The sequence below is a fragment of the Hyla sarda genome, chromosome 7, assembly GCF_029499605.1.
Source record: "Hyla sarda isolate aHylSar1 chromosome 7, aHylSar1.hap1, whole genome shotgun sequence".
NCBI lineage: Eukaryota > Metazoa > Chordata > Amphibia > Anura > Hylidae > Hyla > Hyla sarda.
Window position 1 is genome coordinate 161082005 of NC_079195.1, and position 21871 is coordinate 161103875.

General features: G+C 44.6%; 1 protein-coding gene across 1 annotated transcript in view; it reads left to right on the plus strand.

The window, feature by feature from the left end:
* Positions 1-3652: 3652 nt before the first annotated feature.
* Positions 3653-21871, plus strand: part of UNC93B1 (unc-93 homolog B1, TLR signaling regulator) — a 153020-nt gene continuing 134801 nt past the window's right edge. The window contains exon 1 of the mRNA XM_056531136.1: positions 3653-3778. The gene's annotated coding sequence lies outside the window, so the exon portion shown is untranslated. The remainder of the gene's footprint in view (positions 3779-21871) is intronic.

Genomic DNA, 21871 nt, shown 5'->3' on the forward strand with positions numbered 1-21871 from the left:
ACAATTTTGCAAGGGGTAATAGCAGAAAAGACCCCCCAAAATTTGTAACCCCATCTCTTCTGAGTATGAAGGTACCCCATAAGTGGACCTGAAGTGCACTACGGTCGAACTACAATGCTCAGAAGAGAAGGAGTCATATTTGGCTTTTGGAGAGCAAATTTTGCTTGGGGGGCATGTTGCAGTTAGGAAGCCCCTATGGTGCCAGGACAGCAAAATAACCCCACATGGCATACCATTTTGAAAACTAGACCCCTTGAGGAACGTAACAAGGTGTACAGTGAGCATTTACCCCCCCACTGGTGTCTGTCATATGTTTGGAACAGTTGGCTGTACAACATTTTTTATTTGCACAGCCCACTGTTACAAAGATCTGTCAGATGCCAGTGGGGTGTAAATTATCACTGCACCCCTCATTACATTCCGTGAGGTATGTAGTTTCCAAAATGGGGCCACATGTGTTTGTTTGTTTTTTTTGGGCGTTTGTCAAAACCACTGTAGCAGTCAGCCACTCTTGTGCAAATCACCTCAAATGTACATGGTGCACTCTCCCTTCTGGGCCTTGTTGTGCGCCCCCAGAGCACTTTGCGCCCACATATGTGGTATCTCCGTAGATGGGAGAAGTTGCATTACAAATATTGGGGGGCTTTTTTCCCTCTTACCTCTTGTCAAAATGAACAGTATAGGGAAACACCAGCGTGTTAGTGTAAAAAATGTATTTTTTTTTACACTAACATGCTGTTGTAGATCCCAACTTCACCTTTTCATAAGGGGTTAAAGGAGAAAAAGCCCCCCAAAATTTGTAACACAATTTCTCCCGAGTACGGCTATACCCCATATGTGACCCTAAACTGTTGCCTTGAAATACGACAGGGCTACAAAGTGAGAGCGCCATGTGCATTTGAGGCCTGAATTAGGGATTTGCATAGGGGTGGACATAGGGGTATTCTACGCCAGTGATTCCCGAAGAGGGTGCCTCCAGCTGTTGCAAAACACTCAGCATGCTTGGACAGTCAACGGCTTGTTGTTGTTTTGCAACAGCTGGAGGCTCCATTTTGGAAACAGTGGCGTACCAAACATTTTTCATTTTTATTGGGGAGGAGAGGGGGGCTGTGTAGGGGTAAGTGTATATGTAGTGTTTTTTACTTTTTATTTTATTTTGTGTTAGTGTAGTGTAGTGTTTTTAGGGTACAGTCACATGGGCGGGGGATTACAGCGAGTTTCCCGCTGCGAGTTTGAGCTGCCGCGCAAAATTTGCTGCATTGCAAACTTGCAGCCTGATACTCACTGTAAGCCCCCTGCCCATGTGAATGTACCCTGTACATTCACAGGGGGGACCTCCAGCTGTTGCAAAACTACAACTCCCAGCATGCACAGTCTATCAGTGCATGCTGGTAGTTATAGTTTTGCAACAGCTGGAGGCACACGGATTGGGAAACACTGAGTTAGGAAACAGACAATGTTTCCCAACTAGTGTGCCTCCAGTTGTTGCAAAACCACAATTCCCAAACATTCTCAGGCATGCTGGAAGTAGTAGTTACATCTTTAGAGCCAGATGTTGCCAAACTGCAACTCCCAGCATGCTTGGAGTTGTAGTTTTGCAACATCTGGAGGACTACAGTTTGCAGACCACTAATACAGTGGTTCCCAATCTGTGCCCTTCCAGATGTTGCAAAACTACAACTCCTAGTATGCCAAAATTTTTCAGGCATGCTGGGAGTTGTAGATCGGCAACATCTGAAGGGCCAGATGTTACCGAACTACAAATCCCAGCATGCCTGGACAGTAAGGGCATGCTGAGGATGTGTAGTTTTGCAACATCTGGAAGGGTACAGTGGTCTCCAAACTGTGGACCTCCAGATGTTGCAAAACTGCAACTCCCAGCATGCCCAGACGCCAAGGGCTGTCTGGGCATGCTGGGAGTTGTAGTATACAGGGTCCCATTACAGCAATGCATGTCGCTTTACGGCGACGTGCTTTGCTGTAAAGGGCCCGACCGCGGCTGAAGAGGAACTCACCTGTCGCCGCCGCCGTCTTCATCGCCGGGATCTTCAGGGACGAGGTAAGTACCAGGGCCGGGCCCCAGCACTCCCCCATCCATCGCCGCGTCCTCCGGTCTTCCTCCCGTCCCCTCCGGACTTCAAGGGGCTGACGGATCGCAGGGGATAGGAGGAGGTGCCGACGGATTGCAGGGGATAGGAGGAGGTGGCAGGCTTGCCACCTCGCTCCTAGCCTCCAGCATGGTCCTGGCTGTCTGTGACAGCCAGGATCATGCAAAATTACCAGGCGATTTCCCTTGCGATTTGCAGCGATCGCCGACATGGGGGGCCTACATGGCCCCCCTCGGCGTTTGCCCTGGATGCCTGCTGAAGCATTTCAGCAGGCATCCGCTTCCGATCTCTGCCCAGCGAGCGGCAGAGACCGGAAATACAACAGGACGTTCTCTAACGTCCTTGGGCATTAAAGCCCAGTTAGCGGCGACGTTAGGGAACGTCCTATGTCCTTAAGAGGTTAATGTTATCCGTTTGCATCCATTTTTTCAATACGTTTTTTGATCCGTTTTTACTTCTGAGCATGCTCAGAAGGAAAAAAAATGTTTTTTGGGTTTATTAACTGAACAATAATGGATTGAAACGGATCCAAAAGGATAACATCCGTTTGAATCCGTCATTGTCCGTTTTTTTAAAAGTCCGTTTTCATTTTTGACGGGAGAAGAACGGGACGGGTCTAGACGGCCATGTGAACGCAGTCTTACAGCCTGCAAGCAAAAAATAAAATGGCAAAGGGGATAAGATGTCAGATTGCGGGGGTCCCGCTGCTGGGGACCCCCGGGATCTCGGCTGCAGCACCCACCTCAACGGCTTCCAGCAACCCTGGAGGCTTCGGATCCCGACCACGCGAGCAGAAGAGCGTGAGGTCACGACTCCACCCCAGTGTGACATCACGCCCTGCCCCTGAATGCAAGTCTATGGGAGGGGGCATGACTGCTCTTCCGCTCGCGTGTTCGGGATCCGAAGCCTCCAGCGTTGCCGGAAGCTATTGAGGTGGGTGCTGCAGCCGAGATCCTGGGGGTCCCCAGGAGCGGGACCCCCGCGATCTGACATCTTATCCCCTATCCTTTGGATAGGGGATAAGATGTCTAGGGGCGGAGTACCCCTTTAAAACCACTTTAAAACTACTTTAATAAATTTCTAGGTGACCCTAGTTGTGTTATACAGGACTTTAGTGCTATTATGCAGTGTTATAAATGTTTTGAGGCTAATTTTATTGCTGGTTGACAGAGAACTTATTTTTTCAAAAGTGTTCTCATCTCTAATAGTCACACATGGCAGATTTGTTGCTTACATTTCTACCAGTTCCCCATTCATCTGAATCAGGCTTGCAGAAATGCATATGCATGCTTCCAGAAGAACACCATTTACATGTATAGAACTGATTTTGATTTGCAGTAATGCAATAAATCTGCTGTATGTGAAAACACATTTATAAATATATATAAAACATGTATTGTTTTTGCTTAACAGTATGCAGTATTTAGTGGACTTTGCGTTCCCACGCAACTCTCTAAACAAGAGGAACTGAGTCCAGGAAGTGAAAGCAGTTGTCTGACAAGCAGAATTGTTCTGTTAACACTCCCCCCTGTATGGTGTGTTAGCAAGGCTGATCTCCTCTAAAGCTACACCTCTCCCCTCCACCAGCTGCCCTCCCATTTCTGCTTCCTCTTTCAGTTCAAGAAGAAAGAGTAAAGAAACTGGAGTGAATGATACCAAAGGCGTAACAGGTATCAGAAATCTCTCTAAAAATATAATAATAATTCTTCCAGTTATTGTGAGATTAGTTTCTGGTCATAGTAGCATGTTGCTTTGTTCTGTTATTTGGGACATTCAATCAGATGTTTTTGGGTTGTCTTGTACCTTTAAAAGTATATCAGAATGTGTCTGGCTGACAGTATATCTTCTTATGTTTTAGGACCTTCTGACCTTGTTGTATGTATAATAAGGCTCATAACTGTTGGAGCCTAAGACTTGGGTCTGACACTAATTAATTTCCCAATACCCATGATGGATGGATTGTTATGTACTTTACATCTGTCTCAGCATTGTTTCAACATTACTATTTTCGGTGATCAAAATGTTTTATTTTTTCTCTTAAGAAATAAGTATTAGTGCATAAATAATTTTACTTTTAATAATTCAAAGGCAGACTCTTAAGTAGAAAAATGTATTTTATAGCACCATCCTAACCATCAGCGTTACAGACATAATTAGGCATACTTATCGAACATTACAAATGATATGTGCAAGACGGCCAACAGCAGATTGTATTGTCAGCCACAAATGTGGTCTGTGGGGTGTGCGTGTATTTGATAACACTTTTACCTGATTATCCAGTTTTACAAATTATGTATGTTTCCTGGTGGGTCTGTATGTAGGAATGATTGTGTGAATAGTTTATTGACCCCATTCTGGCTGATCAGATTCTTGCATAGCTATCTATGTAACTGTGCTGTATTCCTTAACCTCTTAAGGACCAAGGGCTTACCTGTACGCCCATGGGAATTTCGGTATCCGCCATGCGCCGGGCGGGGACCGGGCCGGGGTGACTGCTGATATCTATCAGCAGGCACCCCGCACAAATGCCCAGGGGGATCATTAGACCCCCCCCATGTCGGCGATCAGCGCAAATCGCAAGTGAATTCACACTTATGATTTGCGCCTATTCCGGGTCATTACGGGTCTATGGTGACCCGGTGACCCGGAAAAGAAGGGGGATCGCGGGTGTCCTAGACACCCACGATCCCCCTGTAGCTATAGGAGTGAGGTGGCAGAGGTGCCACCCCTCCTATCTCTGCTATTGGTGGTCTAGACGCGACCACCAATAGCAGATCGGGGGCGGAGGGGTTTACTTTCGGTTTCCCCGTTCTGCCCACCCACAATAGGCGGGGCAGGATGGGAAAACCGTCAGGGACCGGCGCCGAAGATCCACTTACCCATCGGCGACGGCAGCGGGCAACGATCAGCGGCGGCAGCGGGCGACGATAGGCGGAAGAAGAGGACGGCGACGCAGCTCCCTGGATCCGACGGAAGCCGGTGAGTTACTTAGCAACATCTGGAGGGCTACAGTCTGAGACCACTATAGTGGTCTCTAAATTGTAACCCTCCAGATGTTGCAAAACTACAACTCCCAGCATGCCCAGAGAGCTGTTTAGGCTTGCTGGGAGTTACAGTTTTGCAACAGCTGGAGGTCTACAGTCTGAGACCACTGCAAAGTGATCTCTATACTGTGCACCTCCAGATCTTGCAAAACTACAACTCCCAGCATGCCCACACAGCAGTTTGCTGTCTGGGCATGCTGGGAGTTGTAGTTTTGCAACATCTGGAGGTCCACAGTTTGGAGACCACTGTGCAGTGGTCTCTAAACTATAGCTCTCCAGATGTTGCAAAACTGCAACTCCCAGCATGGCTTAACAGCAAACAGCTGTCTCTGCATGCTGGGAGTTGTAGTTGCGATCCCTCCAGCTGTTGCATAACTACATCTCCCAGCATGCCTTTCGGCGATCAGTACATGCTGGGAGTTGAAGTTTTGCAATAGCTGGAGGCACACTGGTTGGAAAATACTGAGTTAGGTAACAGAACCTAACTGAAGGTTTTCCAACCAGTGTGCCTCCAGTTGTTGCAAAAGTACAACTCCCAGCATGCAAGGTCTGTCAGTACATGCTGGGAGTTGTAGTTTTGAAACAGCTGGAGGTTCCCCCCCCCCCCCCATGTGAACGTACAGGGTACATTCACACTGGCGGGTTTACAGTAAGTTTTCTGCTTCAAGTATGAGCTGCGGCAAATTTTTCGCCGCACGGCAAACTCCTAGCGGTAAATTCACTGTAAACCTCCGCCAGTGTGAACGTACCCTAAAAACACTACACTACACTTACACATAATAAAGGGTAAAACACTACATTTACACCCCCTTAGACTGTCCCCCCCATAAAAATAAAAAACGTATTGTACGGCAGTGTTTCCAAAACAGAGCCTCCAGCTGTTGCAAAACAACAACTCACAGCATTTCCGGACAGCCATTGACTGTCCAGGCATGCTGGGAGTTTAGCAACAGTTGGAGGCACCCTGTTTGGGAATCACTGGTGTAGAATACCCCTATGTAAAAAAAATTTTTTACACTAACATGCTGGTGTTGTCCTTTACTTTTTATTTTCACGGGAGGTAAAAGGAAAAAAAAGACCCCCAAAATTTGTAACGCAATTTCTCTTGAGTACGGAAATACCCCATATGTGGGTGTAAAATGCTCTGCGGATGCACAACAAGGCTCAGGAGTGAGAGCGCACCATGTACATTTGAGGCCTAAATTGGTGATTTGCACAGGGGTAGCTGATTTTACAGCGGTTCTGACATAAACCCAAAAAAATAAATACCCACATGTGACCCCATTTTGGAAACGACATCCCCTCACGGAACGTAACAAGGGGTATAGTGAGCCTGAACACCCCACAGGTGTTTGACAAATTTTCATTAAAGTTAAATGGGAAAATGAAAAAAATAATGTTTTCACTAAAATGCTGGTGTCACCCTAAATTTTTCATTTTCACAAGGGAAAATAAAAAAAAGCCCCCCAAAATTTCTAACCAAATTTCTTCTGAGTAAGAGCATACCCCATATGTGGATGTAAAGTGCTCTATGGGTGCACTACAATGCTTAGAAAAGAAGGAGCGCCATTGGCATTTTGAAGAGAAAATTTGTCCGGAATTGAAGGCCACTTGTGTTTACAAAGCACCCATGATACAAGAACAATGGACTCCCCCCCCCCCCCCATATGTGACCCCATTTTGGAAACTACACCCCTCATGTAATGTAATAAGGGGTACAGTGAGCATTTACGCCCCACAAGTGTCTGACAGATTTTTGGAACAGTGATCCGTGAAAATGAAAAATTAAATTTTCCATTTGCACAGCCCACTGTTCCAAAGATCTGTCAAACACCAGTGGGGTGTAAATGCTCACTGCACCACTTATTAAATTCTGTGAGGGGTGTAGTTTCCAAAATAGGGTCACATGTGGAGGGGGTCCACTGTTCTGGCACCACGGGGGGCTTTGTAAATGCACATGGCCCCTGACTACCATTCCAAACGAATTCTCTTTCCAAAAGCTCAATGGTGCTCCTCCTCTTCTGAGCATTGTAGTTTACCCGTAGTGCACTTCAGGTCCACTTATGGGGTACCTCCATACTCAGAAGAGATGGGGTTACAAATTTTGGGGGGTATATTCTGCTATTAACCCTTGCAAAAATGGGAAATTTGGGGGGAAACACACATTTTAGTGACATTTTTTATATTTTTTTTTACATATGCAAAAGTCGTGAAACCCGTGTGGGATATTAAGGCTCACTTTATTCCTTGTTACGTTCCTCAAGGGGTCTAGTTTCCAAAATGGTATGCCATGTTTTTTTTTTTTTTTTTTGCTGTTCTGGCACCATAGGGGCTTCCTAAATGCAACATGCCCCCCGAGCAAAATTTGCTCTCAAAAAGCCAAATATCACTCCTTCTCTTCTGAGCATTGTAGTTTGCCCGTAGTGCACTTCAGGCCAACTTATGGGGTGCCTCCATACTCAGAAGAGATGGGGTTACATATTTTGGGGGGTATTTTCTGCTATTAACCCTTGCAGAAATTTGGGGGGAAACACACATTTTAGTGAAAAAAATAATTTTTTTTTACATATGCAAAAGTCGTGAAACACCTGTGGGGTATTAAGGCTCACTTTATTCCTTGTTATGCTCCCCAAGGTGTCTAGTTTCCAAAATGGTATGCCATGTGTTTTTTTTTTTTTTTTGCTGTTCTGGCACCATAGGGGCTTCCTAAATGCAACATGCCCCCCAAAAACCATTTCTGAAAAATGTACTCTTCAAAATCCCCTTGTCGCTCCTTCGCTTCTGAGCCCTCTACTGCGCCCGCCGAACAATTTACATAGACATATGAGGTATGTCCTTACTCGAGAGAAATTGGGCTACAAATATAAGTATACATTTTCTCCTTTTACCCCTTGTAAAAATTCCAAAATTGGGTTTACAAGAACATGCGAGTGTAAAAAATTAAGATTGTGAATTTTCTTCTTCACTTTGCTGCTATTCCTGTGAAACACCTAAAGGGTTAAAACACTTACTGATTGTCATTTTGAATACTTTGGGGGGTGCAGTTTTTATAATGGGGTCATTTGTGGGGTATTTCTAATATGAAGACCCTTCAAATACACTTCAAACTTGAACTGGTCCCTGAAAAAAAGCGAGGTTCAAAATTTTGGGAAAAATTGGAAAATTGCTGCTGAACTTTGAAGCCCTCTGGTGTCTTCCAAAAGTAAAAACACGTCAATTTTATGATGTAATCATAAAGTAGACATTGTATATGTGAATAAAAAAAAAATATTTGGAATATCCATTTTCCTTACAAGCAGTAATCTTCAAAGTTAGAAAAATGCAAAATTTTCTAATTTTTCATCAAATTTGGGGATTTTTCACCAAGAAAGGATGCAAGTTACCACAAAATTTTACCACTATGTTAAAGTAGAATATGTCACGAAAAAAACAATCTTGGAATCAGAATGATAACTAAAAGCATTCCAGAGTTATTAATGTTTAAAGTGACAGTGGTCAGATGTGCAAAAAACGCTCTGGTCCTAAGGTGTAAAATGGCCTGGTCCTTAAGGGGTTAAAGGGGTACTCAAGTGAAAAAAAAAAAAAAGTTTTTTGTGTCTAATAAGGCCATCGGATCCCATTAATTTTCAAGATCCATCAAGTTAGGAGGCCTGAAATACTGGACTGTCAATTATTTTGCTTTTACATTAAAGGGGTACTCGACCCCTAGACATCTTATCCCTATCCAAAGAATAGGGGATAAGATGTCTGATCTCTGCTACAGCACCCTAGTCATCCAATTCAGGGAGTGAACTTCGCTTCGTGCCTGATGACTAGCGATGTGGTGCCAGAGGCTCAAGACGTCACGGCCATGCCCCCTCAATGCAAGTCAATGGGAGGGGGCGTGGAAGCTGTCCTGCCCCCTCCCATAGACTTGGATTGAGAGGGAGGGCATGACGGTCCCCTGCGATCAGACAACTTATCCCCTTATGCCCCTTTAACATGTATTCTTAATGTCAAAGAATGCACCACATTATACACTACAATTTCCATAATCCAGTATTAGTAAATATGTCTGAATGTGGATACCTGTATTGGTTCCTGCCATCTGTTTTGTTCACAATGTAATTCAAGGGCTGCTTTAACAGCAAAAAAATAAATAAAAAACCTTATAGGTCATATAAACACACATTAGAATAGGTAAGGCAATTCCCCATGATAATAACACGTACAGCTAAATAAATCATATTGGGATGGGATTTATCTAAACCTGTGCAGAGGAAAAGACTACCTGTTGCCCAAAGCAACCAATCAGCTTGTTTCTTTTGTCAGAGGCCTTTTTAAGAATTAAAGAAGCAGTCTGAATGGCGATTATGAGTAACTGGTCAACTTTACCTTTGCACAGGTTTTGATAAATCTCCCCCAAAGTTACCAAATAACACTGGTATATAAGGAGGAATATTATCACCATACATACAGTCATGGCCGTAAATGTTGGCACCCCTGCAATTTTTCAAGAAAATGAAGTATTTCTCACAGAAAATGATTGTAATAACACATGTTTTGCTATACACATGTTTATTCCCTTTGTGTGTATTGGAACTAAACCAAAAAAAGGGAGGAAAAAAAAGCAAATAGGATATAATGTCACACCAAACTCCATAAATGGGCTGGACAAAATTATTGGCACCCTTAACTTAATATTTGGTCGCACACCCTTTAGAAAAAATTACTGAAATCAGTTGCTTCCTATAACCATCAATAAGCTTCTTACACCTCTCAGCCGGAATGTTGGACCACTCTTCCTTTGCAAACTGCTCCAGGTCTCTCTTATTGGAAGGGCGCCTTTAAGATCTCTCCACAGATGTTCAATGGGATTTAGATCTGGACTCATTGCTGGCCACTTCAGAACTCTCCAGAGCTTTGTTGCCATCCATTTCTGGGTGCTTTTTGACTTATGTTTGGGGTCATTGTCCTGCTGGGAGACCCAAGATTTTGGACGCAAACAGAGATTTCTGACACTGGGCTGCACAGTGCGACCCAAAATCCGTTGGTAATACTCAGATTTCATGATGCCTTTCACACATTAAAGGCACCCAGTGCCAGACGCAGCAAAACAACCCCAAAACATCATTGAACCTCCACCATATTTAACTGTAGGTACTGTGTTCTTTTCTTTGTAGGCCTCATTCGATTTTAGGTAAGCTCTATCTTGGTCTCATCTGTCCAAAAGACGTTTTCCCAGAAGGATTTTGGCTTACTCAAGTTCATTGGCACCCTTTCAAAATTGTGGAAAAATAAGATTGTTTCAAGCATGTGATGCTCCTTTAAACTCATCTGGGGCAAGTAACAGGTGTGGGGAATATACCGTATTTATCGGAGTATAACACGCACTTTTTAGGCTAAAATTTTTAGCCTAAAGTCTACCTGCGTGTTATACGCTGATAAGCCGCTGCAGTTCAATTATTTAAAGCGGGCACTTTAAATCAATGAACTGCAGCAGCTTTGCAGGTGCAGAGACCGCCACCGCTGCCGGCTTCTCTGCCCCTTCCTGTCCTGGGGTCTAGAGCCCTGCTGCCGGCCCTTCCATCCCCCTGGCTATCGGTGCCACTGCCCGTTCTTTCCCCCTGACTATCAGTGCCAGTGCCCCATTGCCGGCGCCGCTTTTCTCCCCCTGGCTATCGGCGCCGGGAATGTAGCACCGGCACCGATGGTCAGGGGGAGAGAATCTTATTTTTCCACAATTTTGAAAGGGTGCCAATAATTTTGTCCCACCCATTTTTGGAGTTTCGTGTGACATTATGCCCAATTTGCTTTTTTTTCCTCAAATTTTTTGGTTTAGTTCCAACACACAAAAAGGGAATAAACATGTGTATAGCAAATCTGCAATCCTTTTCTGTGAGAAATACTTTATTTTCTTAAAAATTTTCAGGAGTGCCAACCTTTACGGCCATGACTGTATGATCATTATACTGTTACTGACCAAATCTTGTATATTGACCAATATTACCAATAATACCAAGGACTATTATCCAAGGAGGACTATTATCGTCATACATATGATATTACCATCATCCGTGTGGATGGAGATATTTCAATATCTGGTACACCTATTATGGGGAGGGATATGAGGTTGGGATATGAGGTTGGGATATGAGGTTGGGATATGAGGTTGGGATATGAGGTTGGGATATGAGGTTGGGATATGAGGTTGGGATATGAGGTTGGGATAGGAGGTTGGGATATGAGGTTGGGATAGGAGGTTGGGATAGGAGGTTGGGATGGGAGGTTGGGATGGGAGGATGGGATGGGAGGATGGGATGGGAGGATGGGATGGGAGGTCGAGACAGGTGGTCGAGACGGGAGGTCGAGACGGGAGGTCGAGACAGGTGGTCGAGACAGGAGGTCGAGACAGGAGGTCGGGACAGGAGGTCGGGACAGGAGGTCGGGACAGGAGGTCGGGACAGGAGGTCGGGACAGGAGGTCGGGACAGGAGGACAGGAGGAGGGGACAGGAGGACGGGATAGGAGGTCGGGATAGGAGGTCGGGATAGGAGGTTGAGAGGACGGGATAGGATGACTGGATAGGAAGTCGAGATAGGACATGATAGCAGGACGGGATGGAAGTTGGAATAGGAGGTCGGGATAGGAGGTCGGGATATCAGGTCGGGATATTAGGACGAGATATGGGGTTGGGATATGACAACAATATATGAGAACGCGATATGAAGTCAAAAGCTTCCTCCACAACAAGGATTAGGAAGGAAAAAACAGACAACGCCGGGTACTCAGCTAGTATTTAATAAAAAAAGAATTATCTTTTCTCACCATTAAACATTTTTCCCTTCCTAATTTTTATTATTTACCTAAACTTCATAAATGTTCTGTTAATCCCCCCGGTCGTCCCTATTATTTCAGGTATCTCATCTATCACTGCTAGTTTATCACATTTTGTTGATCTTTTTCACAGCCATATGTGTTACAGTTGCCGTCATATTTAACCCCTTAACGACAATGGACGTAAATGTATGTAATGGTGAAGTAGTGACGTACATTTACGCGCCGCCATGATCGCGAGCACCGGAGCAGTGCTCGCGTCATGCCCGGCAGGTCCCGGCTGCTATCAGCAGCCAGGGACCCGCCGGTAATGGCGGACATCCGCGATTACGCGGATGTCCGCCATTAACCCCTCAGATGCCGTGATCAATACAGATCACGGCATCTTTATTGATCACGGCATCTGCGGCAGTACGGTACTTTGAATGGATGATCGGATCGCCTGCAGCACTGCCCCGGGGATCCGATCATCCAGCATGGTGGCCGGAGGTCCCCTCATCTGGCTCCGGCTGTCTCCCGGGGTCTTCTGCTCTGGTCTGAGATCGAGCAGACCAGAGCAGAAGATCACCGATAATAATGATCAGTGCTATGTCCTATACATGGCACTGAACAGTATTAGCAATCAAATGATTGCTATGAATAGTCCCCTATGGGACATAAAAAGTGTAAAAAGAAAAGTAAAAAAATTTAAAATAAAAAAGTAAAAAAATTTGAAAAATCCCCTCCCCCAATAAAAAAGTAAAATATCAGTTTTCGCATTTTACCCCCCAAAAAGCGTAAAAAAAAAATAATTAATACACATATGTGGTATCACTGCATGTGTAAAAGTATGATCTATTTAAATATATTGTTAATTATCCGGTACAGTGAACGGCGTAAACGTAAAAAAATAAAAAAAAGTCCAAAATTTATGCTTTTTTGTCACATTTTATTCCCAAAAAAATTAATAAATAATTTATAAAAAGTAAAACCTAAGCAATCTACAGATTATGGTGCAAAAAAAGAGCCCTCATATCACCCCATATTGGGAAAAATTTGAAAGTTATAGGTGGTCAAAATAGGGCAATTTCAAACATACTAATTTTGTTAAAATGGTTTGAGATTTTTTTTAAGCGGTACAAATATAGAAAAACATATAACATGGGTATCATTTTAATTGTATTGACCCACAGATTAAAGAAAACATGTAATTTTTACCAGAAAGTGTACAGCGTGAAAACAAAACCTTCCAAAATTTGCTAAATTGTGGTTTTCTTTTAAATTTTCCCACATAAATAAAATTAGTTTGGTTGCGCCGTACATTTTATGGTAAAATAAGTGATATAATTACAAAGTACAATTGGTGACACAAAAAAACAAGCCCTCATATGGGTCTGTGGATGGAAATATAAGAGAGTTATGATTTTTAGAAGGCGAGGAGGAAAAACGAAAATGCAAAAATAAAATTGGTCTGGTCCTTAAGGCCAAAATGGGCTTGGTCATTAAGGTGTTAAAGGACTCTGCTCAACTTATCTCAGAACTTCCAGATATTAATTTACCTCCCATTTTTTCTTTTCTTACTTTTAGATGTATGTTCCCTATATTCGAATATCGATACCGGCCTAGCCCTGATGGTGATTCAGGAACTTTTTTACAGAGATCATACCTTACATCCTGATTGAGTACATTTCCTTCATTCTCAAACACAAATTTTTTTCTTTCAATAGCACGATTTTTCAACAGATCAGAGGCTGTGCTATGGGGACGTACTTCGCCCCAAGTTACGCTAATCTCGTTATGGGGTCATTCGAGGCCCTCCACATAGCACAGTCTCCTGATCTATTATCCGTTTGTTTTATTTTTCCACAGTTATATAGATGAACTGTTCTTTTTATGGACAGGCACTGAATCTCAGGCCTATGAATTGGTTACTTATCTCAATTCTAATAAATGGAGATTACAATTTACACTTAATTTTTCTACTGAGAGTATCCAATTTTTAGATCTAGAGATTATAAATAGAGCAGGTCATATATATACCAAAACCCATTTCAAATCCGTTGACTTTAATAGTTTTTTAGAATATAATAGTGCACATTATATGTAAAAACTGTACTACTGATTCCGATTTTTTTGATCAGGCTTCACTTTTAAAAAAAATTTTCTATCTAAGGGTTATCCAGTGTCATTATTAACTCATATCATAAAGTCACGGATAAAAAACAAGTTCACCTACTGAACATGGTGAAAGATAATTGTTACGCCGAGCGCTCCGGGTGCCTGCTCCTCCCCGGAGCGCTCGCGGCGTTCCCCTCTCTGCACTGACACTGCCGGCGGGGATGCGATTCGCATCCCAAGCTACTCACCTGTCCCGGTCCCCGGCTGTCATGTCCTGGCGCGCGCGGCTTCGCTCCTCCACGTCCATATTACCTCACTTCCCCTTCCCTGCTTTGCCGGATCTTGTTGCCCTTGTGCCTAGAGAAAGCTTTTACTGTGTTTGCCTTACCAGTGTTCCAGACCTCTTGCTATCACCATTGACTATGAACCTTGCTGCCTGCCCTGACCTTCTGCTACGTCTGACCTCGCCTCTGTCTAGTCCTTCTGTCCTACGCCTTCTCAGCAGTCAGCGAGGTTGAGCCGTTGCCAGTGGATACGACCTGGTTGCTACCGCCGCAGCAAGTCCATCCTGCTTTGCGGCGGGCTCTGGTGAATACCAGTAGCAACCTAGAACCGGTCCACCGGTACGGTCCACGCCAATCCCTCGCTGACACAGAGGATCCACATCCAGTCTGCCGAATCGTAACAATGATGTAGTAGAAATACAGGACACAGAATTCAAACAAAAAATACAATCCAATAAAAGTGATAATATAATTAAATATAAAAATCATAAAAAAGACACAAATAACCAGTTTAAGTATAATTTCATTACTGACTATAACAGAGCAGCTACAGAGATTCAAAATATTTTAAAATGCAATTGGCACATTATTCTCAATGACCCCATTTTAAAAGATCTAGTTCTGGGGGGCATGGCCTGGCTGCCTAACTGTATGCACGCGTGAGCTCTGAGCTCCGGCTTCACCGCGTCATAAAGCGACTAAACTAGCACCTAGCGCAGTTCTTTTTCCACCTGTGGGTGTCGGAACCCTTCGACAATGCCTGCCAGAAGGAAGAAGTCAGGGATCCAAGTATCGCTCTCAAAATTCTACTTCACCCGACACCCGGAGGGGTCCCAAGATGGCCACCGAGGAAGCACAGGGGACACTCCCGGCTGCGCTCCGTCTCCTGACTCGCCAGCCCATCCTCTGCCTCAGCAACTCTGCAGATCTACTTCGGTGCCCGCTTTGCCGGCGGAGACGGAGCATCGCTCCCCCACAGCTGACTCACCGACCCACCGTTGCTCTCCTACCTTATCAGCCCAGGTCCCGGCGGTAAGTGACGATCGGCTCCCTCTCACTTCCGCTCCATCTTCTCTGGCCTCGTCTCCATGCCGCAGCCCACTTAAACAGAGACAGCGCCTGGAGAGTCAAACTGCTCCTGACTCCCCCACATGCATGCCCTTATTGCCTATGGATGGCTCAGTGGAGGGTTCACTGGTCTCGCTCCCTGTCTCTGATGCCCCACTTACTGAAACCACAATGAAGGACATGTTGCTTTTGCAGAACAGGTCCATGTTGCAGGCTATGCGTGCCCTGATTAACCCTTTGCATACAGAAATCAAGGAGCTCGGGGGGCGTATTGACCACATGGAAGGAAAGTTTGGGCACTTTGCAAACTCCCATAACTCGCTGATTGATGCGCATTACGAAATGGCTGAAGAGATTACTTATCTTAAATCAAAAGTGGCGGACCTCGAAGACAGGAGTAGGCGAAATAATATAAAGCTACATGGGGTGCCTGAAACTGTCTTGCCGCAGAACATTCCTTCATATGTGCAGGAGTTGATTAAAGCTACTCTGCCTGACTTACAGGAGATTGAGGTGGACCGTGCTCACCGTGTTCCAAAGCCAAAACACCTTGCAGAATCCCCCTACAAATGGGGGTTCCCAGTTCGCCTCCTGATCCATTTTAGGAACGAATTTCACACCGTCCGCTCAGTTGATGAGGGCAGTAAGCTACTTGGGCAGTGGAAAGTACCCCTCCCCAACCCTCCGGCACGTCCACCCACCAAAATGAGAGAGGAATGGAGCACCACTCGCTGATGCTAGACTTTATTCTATTGCAATACTGCGGTGTGAGGCCTGAATATGGCTCTGTTGTTTTCGGTGTGTGCAGCATATGGCTGCAGATTGGACAGTTGCCCCCACTTCACTGAGGGACCTTGGTCTATTCAGTCTAGTATGAATATCCTTTTCATGCTTGTAATTTGCTTTTTTTTCTGTTGTGTTTGTGAGTTTTCATGTTGGTTTGTCGGTGTCTGTCCTGACTGTCCCATATTGTACATTGCTGTGACTCTGTGGAAACAGTCGCCCTCGCTGGGAGGTGCTCGGTTTTGTCCCACAGACTTGTTTTATTTAGAGATACTTGTGATTTTTTCTTTTACTGTACAATGGTGCTTTCTTTTGGTAGTTTAAATGTAAATGGCCTCAACAGCTCCATGCGCAGAGCACACTTGTGGAAGGAGGCGAAGGCCTCACATTACGACATCCTCTGCCTCCAGGAGACCCATTTGTTACACCGTGACACTTATAGACTCTCACACAGGTCTTACCCCCACATATTCCAGGCACACTTTGAGTCTAAGTCCGGAGGGGTCGCTATAGCGATTAGTAACACGGTTGCCTTTAGGCTACTGGACACGCTCTCTGACCCGCTGGGCAGATACTGTATAGTGGTTTGCACCTTGAATAATATGACATACACCGTAGTGTCCTTGTATGCTCCCAACAGTTCTCAGCTGCCTTTTTTGAAGAAATTACTTAGAAAAGTTCGCAAAATTAGCAAGGGATATTCGATCATTTGCGGGTATTTCAATCTCACGGTAGACCCCTCCATAGACACTACCTCCCCACCCTCTAGGCACACCCTTTCCCTGGGTAATATCCTATGGGAAGAAGACCTGTTTGACGTGTGGCGCATAGCTCACGGGGAAGAGAGGGACTATACTTTCCACTCAGGGGTACATAATGTCTACTCCCGTTTAGACCTTTTCCTAGCTGACAGGTCCCTACTCTCTAGAGTTAGCAACACAACCATAGAGGCCATTACATGGTCAGACCATGTGGCGATTTCTATGGCTGTGTCTGAGAGCTCCAACTCCACCCATACCTATCTCTGGCGCAGTAACCCCTTCCTATTGTCCCACCCCTACTACAAGTCACAAATTGAGAAGGATCTCCGGGAATTTTTTTAATTTAATGCCCCTACCTCCCCGGACCCTAAGGTTTGCGTGCGGGGATCATTTATTAAGCAGGGTGCGATACATAAACGACAACAGGAAAGCAAGCTGGCTGATCTCTTGGATAGGCTCCGACAGGTTGAATCGCAAAACAAGTCCCAGCCCTCACCCTCCTTGGCCTCTTCTCTTAGAGAATTACATCTAGAGCTTAGAGGCCTACTCCTCACTTCGTATGAGAAAGTTTTCCACAAAACAAAAGCAAAGTACTACTAGCAAAATAATAAAGCAGGGAAACTCTTAGCAGCCCGTCTCAAGTCCCAGCAACTTAAAAGTACAATCCCATACCTTCTTCACCCCTCTGATAGACATAAGTTATACACTCCTACGGATATTGCTAACGGCTTCAGGGCTTATTACTCTGCTATATAATTTATCAGACTCCATCCCCAATATCCCTAACTTAAATGAGAACATTACTTCCTACCTAACTTCCCTTAACCCCTTAAGGACCGGGGCTTTTTCTGTTTTTTCATTTTCAATTTTTCCTCCTTAACTTTAAAAAATCATAACTCTTTAAAATTTTCACCTAAAATTCTATATGATGGCTTATTTTTTGCATCACTAATTCTACTTTGTAATGACATTAGTCATTTTACCCAAAAACCTACGGTGAAACAGGAAAAAAAATCAATGTGCTACAAAATTGATGAAAAAACACTATTTTGTAAGTTTTGGGGGCTTCCGTTTCTACGCAGTGCATTTTTCGGCAAAAATGACACCTTATCTTTATTCTGTAGGTCCATATGGTTAAAATAATACCCTACTTGTATAGGTTTGATTTTGTATCACTTCAGAAAAAAATCATGAATACATGCAGGAAAATTTATACGTTTAAAATGGTCATCTTCTGACCCCTATAACTTTTTTATTTTTCTGTGTTCAGGGCGCTATGAGGGCTAATTTTTTGCACCGTGATCTGAAGTTTTTAGCTGTACTATTTTTGTTCTGATCTGATTTTTTGATCACTTTTTATTCAATAAAAAGTGATCAAAAAAGCGCTATTTTGGACTTTGGAATTTTTTTGAGCCTACGCCATTGAACGTGCGGTTTAAAAAGCGGTATATTTTTATAACTCGGACATTTCCGCACGCGGTGATACCACATATGTTTATTTTTATTTACACTGTGTTTTTTTTATTCTTGGACATGCCGGGTGATTCAAACTTTTATTAGTGGAAGGGATAATTGAAAGGGTTAATGATTTTTTGACACTTTTCTTATGCAATATTATAGCTCCTATAGGGGGCTATAACATTGCATTAACTGATCTTTTACACTGATTGATGCATCTCCATAGGAATGGATCAATCAGTGTTTTCGGCGATTGATTGCTCAAGCCTGGATCTCAGGCTTGAAGCATTCATTCGGCAATCGGACAGCGCAGGAGAAGGTAAGAAGACCTCCTCCTGTGCTACAGCTGTTCGGGATGCCGCAATTATACCGCGGCGATCCCGAACAGCTCCCTGAGCTAGCCGGCCACTTTTACTTTCATTTTTAGCCGCGCGGCTCAGCTTTGAGCGCGCGGCTAAAGGGTTAATAGCGTAGCATCTCAGATTCAAAGAGAACTGAAGAAGGAAAGACCCCTCGTACAACACAAATCAGAATTGCCTCAGGACATCTATACCATGAAAGCCTTGGAATCTCATTGCAGAGCTGACGATTTAATAACACACGACGGGCATTAGACTTTGACAATTAAATACTTTGTGGATTAGAGGCGGGTCCCGGCTTCACTATGACACCGGGCCCGCCGCGATATGATGCGGGGTCACCGTGTGACCCCGCGTTATATCGCAGGAGTGGCACCCAGGACGTACCCATACGTCCTGGGTCCTTAAGAGGTCAATCCCCCCTCCCTTACCGCACAAGAATTACAATCCTTAAACTCTCCAATTACCTTGGAGGAGATAGACCGTACAATTGTCGCCCTCCCGCGGGATAAAGCCCCAGGGCCGGATGGCTTTGCCAACCATTATTATAAACAATTCCGACTTATCCTGTCCCCCTGCCTTCGGGATTTTTTTCAAGCAGTAATGGATTCTGGATCCTTTTCTGCAGAGAATTCACAAGCGTTGATAATTACCTTCCCTAACCCGGGCAAGAGCCCCGATGCCCCGCAAAACTTTCGCCCCATATCTTTATTAAACCAGGACATCAAAATATTTGCAAAAATGTTTGCGAATCGCATTGCAAAAATCCTCCCCAATTTAATCCATAATGACCAGGCAGGATTTGTCCCCTCCCGAAAGGCCTACTTTAACTCCAGGAGAATGTTGGGGTTTTTTCACCACATAGATAGTAACGGGGTCCCAGTGTTGGCACTGGCGTTGGATGCGGAGAAGGCATTTGACTGGCTCCGCTGGTCGTTTGCCTTCTCCGTTCTGCGATGCATGGGGTTTGACGGCCCGTTGGTTTCTGCCATTGGTGCCTTGTATCGCAACCCCATGGCTAAGACCTACGTAAATGGAGCTTGTCGGATGAATTTGCCCTAACAAACGGCACCCGACAGGGTTGCCCTTATGTCGCCCTTAATATTTGTGCTGGCCATGGAGCCTTTGTCCCAGGCCACTAGATCGGACCCCCGGATATCAGGTGTACGCATAGGTGGGGTGTCTCATGTGATATCACTTTATGCGGATGATGTGTTTCTCACCCTCTCCAACCCAGAAACATCCCTTGCAGCGGTAATGGACCAAATAACCACCTATGGCAACTTATCCTATTACCGGTTAAATTCGACTAAAACCCAGGCACTTCCAATTCACATACCCGCCCCCATAGTCTCCTGCCTGCAATCTCGCTATTCCTTTGAGTGGCGGGATAGGGATATCAAGTATCTCGGCACTAGTCTAACCTTGGATTGGCCGTATAGCCACTTTCAAGATGTTTCTACTCCCCAAATTCCTATATATGTATCGCACCCTGCCCATTTCCCTGCCAGACAGTTTCTTTGTTAGGGCACAATCCATGGTGTCCAAATTTGTCTGAAACTCGACAAAACCCAGACTCGCTCGCCACATTCTAGTTAGGGACTCTCCCTGACCTGAAACTTTATTATATTGCCACTTTAGACTCTATGCTGAAGGGCTGGCACCACCTAGATACTAACGTCCCCTGGGTACATTTGGAACAATCCCTAGCCTCCCCCATCTTATTGAAGGACTTACTTTTCCTGCCATTCTGGAACCTACCCACTCCTAGTGGCTTGGGGCCGGTGGTGTATGCCTCCCTTAAGGCTTGGACCTCACTTCATAAATTAGCCATTCCCGACACTAACCCTGATATCTCCCGACTGCCATTCTCCTTGATTCAGGCACTGATACCACACATGAACTTGCGGGGTTGGATTGGGGGGATCAATTCAGTCAGGGACGTTATGGCCTCGGGCATTCTCCTCCCATTTGGAGAATTATCCCAGCGACACTCCCTACCAGCCTCAGATTTTTATAAATACCTGCAATTACGCCATCTACTGGGGGGACTCACGCCATCTGGTCTCCAGATGACTATCTTAGCCTTCCTATATCTATCGGGCTCCCAAAGGGGCTTAAAACCCATATATAACCTCCTGAATCACTCTGCCCACTTCACCAAATCATACCCGCTCCGCAGCTGGGAAAAGGATTTGAATATGACATTCTCAACTGAGGAGTGGCAGAGATCATTTAGGATGTTACGCTTGCACTTAAAATGTACCTCGCATGTTGAATCTGCTACTAAAACAATTTTACGGTGGTACTACACCCCAGATGAGTTGGCATTGATGTACCCTACTGCCTCTCGTCAATGTTGGAGGGGATGTATGAACACGGGGTCTCTTCTGCATATCCTGTGGACCTGCCCCAAAATCCAATCTTATTGGGACGCTTGCAAATCACTCCTTATAGACCTCCTTCCGTGGACCTTTCCATGGAACCCCCAGTCGGTCCTCCTTATGATAGGACTTGACACACTCCCGACCAATGGAAGAGCCCTGCTTTGTCTCTTCTACATTATAGCTAAAACAATCCTCCTTCACAGATGGAAATCTGCGGAGTTGCCTAGCCCTGAAGAATTGCCCACTGCAATTAACCTTACTTGTGCCTATGAACGGAAACCCCCTCCCCCCCCCCTCTCCTTTCCCTTTAATCAATATTTTTTTTTTTTTTTTGGGCACAATTTATGGGTTCACTTTAACATAATAGTATTCACTCTGGTAAATGGGATAGGTGTTTATGTTTACAGCAAAATTAATTGTTTAAACATAAAGAAAGTTATATGATAACACATATCTAATGCTTTATACATATATAGTATTTACACTATGTATCTGGGAATTAACTGTCAGGCACTCACTGAGCATACATGCACCATCTAGAATGTCATTAAATCTTTATTAAAAAACCAACAACCTACAGTACAAGCAACAACCTACAGTACAGCAACAGTACAAGCTATCAGCTTTATTCCCAACATGCATATAAAGCTGATTGCTTCTACTGTTGCCTGGTCCCTCAGCGCCCTACTATCCACTGGTCTGGAGGT